At 35.0% G+C, this 6,824-nt stretch overlaps 1 long non-coding RNA gene across 1 annotated transcript; it reads left to right on the forward strand.

Annotated features, from left to right (window-relative positions):
- Positions 1–1,038: 1,038 nt before the first annotated feature.
- LOC128639602 (uncharacterized) lies at positions 1,039–2,259 on the forward strand. The gene is made up of 3 exons (XR_008399228.1): positions 1,039–1,092; positions 1,590–1,643; positions 2,074–2,259. It is a non-coding gene; the product is annotated as an uncharacterized LOC128639602 (long non-coding RNA).
- Positions 2,260–6,824: the final 4,565 nt, after the last annotated feature.

The following is a 6,824-nucleotide window of genomic DNA, read 5'->3' on the forward strand; positions in this document are numbered from 1 at the left end:
ATGGAGTAGATAATTCATTAACAAACAACAACATTGTGGAATCTATTTAATTTTAGATTAAAGGGATACTGAACTACAATTATTAATATTGTCTTTCACATACAGTATGCAATATTAATAAACATAAAATATAATACTATCATCATATGTGACATATTCTATTGCTAAATGTAGTTTAAAATAAAGAAAGTACGTTTATGTGCATCTAAATATTTGTTGACCAACCTGGGTTTATATTGATGATTGGTGGATACCTTCAACAAACAATATTTATTGAATCCAATATTCCTTATCTGCCTTTAAGATTAATATCGAACAACATTCGAATTATAATAGGAGTCAATGTTAAATCATTTTTTACAGTTTGAACATAGAAATCAATTATTTAAATTAATCATGTCAGTGTCCCTTTAAGACAAAATAGATTCATTCATCATTACATTATTTTTATTAAAAACTATTGATATATAAATCTAATTATCTGTTGGAGTTACTTTATATATATCTGCATACTCTAACAGCACCATGATTACATATTAGTAATAATAAAGTTTGTTATGTATTGTGATAAATATGTGTTGTGTCCTAAACAAGATTACTGTACATTGAAAAAATGGCTCGATGTGACACATGTTTGTTTAGATTTGTCAACAGATGCTCCTCAATATGTGGTTTGTGTGTATTCTTGTAACTTCTTAAGGACATATGACGGAATTATTCCGTCATAAAACAATTGAGCTAAGTGAAAGCTGTGTCCTTAAAGGGTTAAGAACATTGATCATTGGGTATATTTAGATATGCAATAGCAGCATCTGAGATGAATTTGATGTCTAATGTAGTCTGACATTAAACATATGTTGAATACAGATATGTTTACAGAATCCCCTTGATTCAATCAAGCATTTTCTGGTGTAATGACTGCTCTATTATTCACATTTTAAAGTTGATTAATGTTAAAATTCTAGACAGATGTGATTTAGTGATATCCAAAATGTGTTTAATAATATATATCTATATCATTCATAGAGAGAGTTGGTGTGGGGAGCCCACAGGAATCCAGCAGTGACATAGAGCCGCCTTTGCGGGCTCCTGGTAAGTCCATTGACTCATTTATATGTAATTGAAGGTGTATTGCTAATCAATATTATGATCATGATTCCGATGAAGCATAACATTATAAAAAATCATAGAATTTATCTTCTGATTATATATTTATTTTTTATATTGAGCGATTAATAATTTCTACTTTATTATTCTACACATTTGTTATTCATAAGATGTCTAACATATGTTTTTTTCATTTTTTAATTTTTTTAACAACAGTCATCAAGTGATACACACATGAGAAATCTTAAATGTTCTATGTACTATGCTTTTATGAATTTAACATTAAGACAAACAATACATTAAGATTCTGATTTATTGACAATAACAAATCTATTGTCATTTGTATGCTCCATCAAAATGATGTAAATCATAACTTTGTGTGTGTATATCTTTAATGCAACATTGATGTGCGTATTTGAGCAACAGTAACATATGTTATAATATCTGATCTTAAGGTGTACACAACATGTTATGTTTTACAGAGATTGATGTCACATGTGGGATGGAGGAGGAAGAGGCTGCCTTGGAGTCTGATGGTATGTGAAATATATCTATCATGTTTCCAACATGTTTCTTTTTTTGAAATCATTTTATTGAAGACATTCAAAGTCTACAGCTTTTTCCCTTTAAAAAGGAATATTATTTGTCTGTTCAAATACACTACTGCCCCCTTTCTATATCAGGCAGCATGAAAATCTGCTTGTATATATTTTTTTAAGAATATATAATTCATGCCATCATTATGTCACATGCATATTCCATGCCAAAACACAATAATAAGTTTCACATTGTACAGACAGTCATTGAGATTCATCTGAGTGCCTATATAGATACCATATCCTCATTTCAGAATAGTTTACAGATTCAAACACACTTCGAGGTATATTGAAAACATAATCAATTTTAAATGCGTTGATTTGATGTCAGGATGTATGAGATGTTAATATATTTATTTTACATTTTCAGATGGATCCACCACTTCTGGTCATCTGGATTCCGCCCCTGCCCAGTCACAGACCCCTCCCCGTGCACACACCCCTGACCATGGCCACACCTCTGCACACACCCAGAGCCCTTCCCATCACCAAACCCATGACCATGCCCCGACCACTGCCAGCCCTTCCCATATTTCATATCCTGTCCCTCCCAAAAAACGCCCATACACCCCCCTTCGCCGCTCTCCCCGTATTCTGGCCCGTACAGCTGCCCAGACCCAAACTCCCCACTCCCCAGCTGTACGGCCTACCCTGGAGCAGCAGCTCACCACTCCCCAAGCCATTCCCATCCCTCCCCGAGCCAATCCCATCCCTTCCCCCTGTTTAAACCTTCATTGTCCTGGGTGTCAGATTGTCCTTCCCAGGCACAGCTGTAAGTATCATTCTAAATACACTTTATAAGATACTTAAAGGTACAGTGAAGTTCAATTGGTTAAATTGTGATTCAAATCCAGCATGCAATGTTAAGCCAATGTATCATAGAATACTCTTATGAATTATTCGTCATTCTCTTGATATATTTATTGAAAACAACTTATTCCTATAATTAGTTTAAACAAGAAACTAAATGTGGCCATCATTTCTTTATTGTTGGATGAATGTATCCATCAACCAGCATGCACAAACAAGGTTCATCAACAAATATTGGCTTCCATAAAAACCAACATTCTTGCATTCAAAATATAGCTTGACAATTAAAACATATAATGAATATGTGTAATTTCTAAAGATTTGTCATGTCATGCTCTATCTGAATCAGTCCATTAAATATTTAGGTTCAGTGTCCCTTTAATTGGATATCACTACATATACCAAACACCACTACTTGGATCCAAAATTTTATGTCCAAATGTGGATACATTATCTCTTGTATAACCCAGTGGGAATGTAATTTCTTCTGGTTGCTATGTTTACACAGCTTGTCCTCAATGCCAAAATGTTTAAGGATAGGTGTGCCTACCACAGTCTAAATTGAATTTTTAAATTGCTGATGTAAGTACAATGTAAATCCTTTAACAAGATTTGATACACTCAAGCTGTATAAGTGGATCATCTAAAACCAATTAAAGGGTTCAACATGTTTGAGTAACATGAGCCTTTAATGATTTCTGTCTGTCTGAATAACCTAATTCATGTGTAAAGAATATATGAAAAATAATTGATGTAAATAATTATTTGTCTTTATGATGACAATGTATGTATTAAAATCTTTTATTCTGTTGTGTAATTATCCTTAATATTAATTTTTATTTTATTTTAGGCTGTGACTCAGCATGGCTCATGCTAGAAGGGATAGCAAGAGTAGAGCAGGCCGTGTTGAGGAACGCAGCTGTCCTGAGAGGGATGAACGACACCATGCAGGCCCAGCTCCGGGTTCAGGACTTGACTCTGCGTGAAATTATGCAATTACGTTCAAGGCCTGAATCTGGAGCTGGACATGCACAGGACAATGAAGAGGATGACCAGTAAGTGGAGGATCTGGATATGCTCCATGGTGGCAGATAATAATCCTCCGTCCACATGTTGAATTTGTATTTATATTGTTGCCCTTTGGCCTTTTTATCAGTTTTTTGTTGTGCCTGTTGCACTCTTTTACCTTGTCATGTGTCTCCAATGAGGCTATGCTGGCCCTTGGCAACTCTCTTCATGGACTGTGATGCACTGTGTTACCTTGCCATGTGTCTCCAATGGGGCTATGCTGGCCCTTGGCAACTCTCTTCATGGACTGTGATGCACTGTGTTACCTTGTCATGTGTCTCCAATGAGGCTATGCTGGCCCTTGGCAACTCTCTTCATGGACTGTGATGCACTGTGTTACCTTGTCATGTGTCTCCAATGGGGCTATGCTGGCCCTTGGCAACTCTCTTCATGGACTGTGATGCACTGTGTTACCTTGTCATGTGTCTCCAATGGGGCTATGCTGGCCCTTGGCAACTCTCTTCATGGACTGTGATGCACTGTGTTACCTTGTCATGTGTCTCCAATGAGGCTATGCTGGCCCTTGGCAACTCTCTTCATGGACTGTGATGCACTGTGTTACCTTGTCATGTGTCTCCAATGGGGCTATGCTGGCCCTTGGCAACTCTCTTCATGGACTGTGATGCACTGTGTTACCTTGTCATGTGTCTCCAATGAGGCTATGCTGGCCCTTGGCAACTCTCTTCATGGACTGTGATGCACTGTGTTACCTTGCCATGTGTCTCCAATGGGGCTATGCTGGCCCTTGGCAACTCTCTTCATGGACTGTGATGCACTGTGTTACCTTGTCATGTGTCTCCAATGGGGCTATGCTGGCCCTTGGCAACTCTCTTCATGGACTGTGATGCACTGTGTTACCTTGCCATGTGTCTCCAATGGGGCTATGCTGGCCCTTGGCAACTCTCTTCATGGACTGTGATGCACTGTGTTACCTTGTCATGTGTCTCCAATGAGGCTATGCTGGCCCTTGGCAACTCTCTTCATGGACTGTGATGCACTGTGTTACCTTGTCATATGGCTCATATATTCCTTATTTTTAAAAGATTATTTATAAACGTTGTGTATGTTTTCTTACATACTAATAAAATAAATTTTATTTCACAAATCTTTGTCCTCATTCTTCCTGTTATTTTTTGCAAGCTCTAGTTTATGTTGTTTATCCTTAAAGGGACCTAACAAATCTATTTGTTATAATGAAATCATATATGTAAGACAATAGTAAATGACTTTAAGATTAACATCTCCAATGTAATCTTATTATTTGTGTTTATATTATTTTCTCTTAGCTCTATCATTGCCTGATTATGATTAGCAGAGTAATTTCTTTATATATGTATATATATTTTTGTATTTGTGTATATATGTATATTTAAATGTTCATATCCATGTGTGTATTTATAAACTCTGCATGAATTGATGCACCTTTACAAAATGATCTGAGTATTGATACAATGATATAATCCCTGTAAAGTGTTCATTTTATTTAAATAGTATTGACTATGTGTATGCTCTTTTTAAAAACAAAATAATGTCCCTTTAAGTGATGTTGATCACTATTGTAAATGAATGTATTTCCATTTGTAAAGCGTTTTTGTCCTTTTTACAAGAACAAGGACATATAATTTTATTAATAAACAATCTTATTGTAATGTTGACAGCACCTGTATTTCATTTTCAAATCTATATTATTGTCAAAGTGTAACCAAATCAATCTCTGTGTGTAATACAAATAATGTAGATGATGAATATTAGTTAACTAATATGTTAACAAAATACATCTCCTCCCATATATGGCTATAGGTAGGCTGACCATAATTAAACTTGAATAAATGACACGTTTAATCAATACATGTATAACTATTGTTATTCAACAACAATCCAAACATATCTTAAAACATCAATGGCATATGTATTTCTCATGTGTATCTTTTAAATGTTAAAGATATACACCATAGCTATAGTTCAAGGGACAGTCAAGTCCGAAAAGATGATTCATGATTTGGTGACATTCCTAGATAGCAATCTACACACATACTAGTTCATAAAATATAAATACGTTTCTTAATGATATGCCAAGATGTCACTGAGTCCTTGTATTGTCTGCGGTTTTTCAGCGATCTCGGATGCGCCATTTTGCTTAAGACGTCACCTGCCAGGCTGTCCAATGATTCCTTGTATTGACTGACGTTCTTACGTGATCAGGAATATGCCTTTTATTGGATTGCGTTTTGACGCGATCAAGGATGCGCCTTTTTTTTTTGGGCGTTCTTACGTGATCAATAATGTGCCTTTCATTGGATGGCGTTCTTACGTGATCAAGGAAGCGCCATGTTAAGACGGCACATGTAAAGTTAAAAAAACGTGTGATTGGATTGCGTAGTCCCGCAATATTTGTGCACGTTAAAAACGTTTGTGACTGCATGCAATTTTAAAAAGCTTGCGAATATGTATTATTTGCATCATGTTACATTGTTGACCCGTAGCTGATAAAGACCAACACATTCTCTTTTGCTGGATGTCTGGTTGAATCAACGAACGAAAGCAAAATGTTTTCATGCATAGGATATTTCTAGGCAAGTGCAAATCTCTACAGTCCATGTTTAATATGTTTGTCAACAATGTTCCTTTTTCTTAAAAATTAATGTTGTGTTTAATGTTGAACATATCTAATTAATAAATATGCGCTATTGTGTTTGAATAAAGTAATCAATATGCATTTATCATATGCTAAATATATGATGCCGACTTCTTCTAAATGTAATTTCGTTGTATATTTTATGAAAGGTTCATTAGACACTCACATTATAAATAAAAATATTTGATTTTGTCTATAGTTAGATAGTCCATTGTTTAACCAATAGGTTTATTTTGTCTTGTGTTGTAAGAAAATGTAAGTTATTTTCTTACTCCTCGCAAAGCCAATGAGTTTCATGTGAGTACCATCTCCAGCTTTGTCCAGTTTGTGTAAAGGTTCTTTTCATATGTTAATGATGGGGTATTGTGTTTTACGGTTGTAATGGTGGTTCATCTATATTTAAAATATAGCTAACCCTATTTTATTTGCAAGTGTTTGAAGCTTTTTAATATTGCTATCAGTATATGTTAATCTTGTTGTTTGTAGTAGTGTCTATTACATACAGTTATGTAAAAAATATAGGATACTGTCCCTTGAATGCAAATGTTGTTTTTTTGTATCATGTATGAGATCCACATAGTTTAATCTTCAAATATATTTTTGTTAGC

The sequence above is a fragment of the Bombina bombina genome, chromosome 9 (assembly GCF_027579735.1).
Source record: "Bombina bombina isolate aBomBom1 chromosome 9, aBomBom1.pri, whole genome shotgun sequence".
NCBI lineage: Eukaryota > Metazoa > Chordata > Amphibia > Anura > Bombinatoridae > Bombina > Bombina bombina.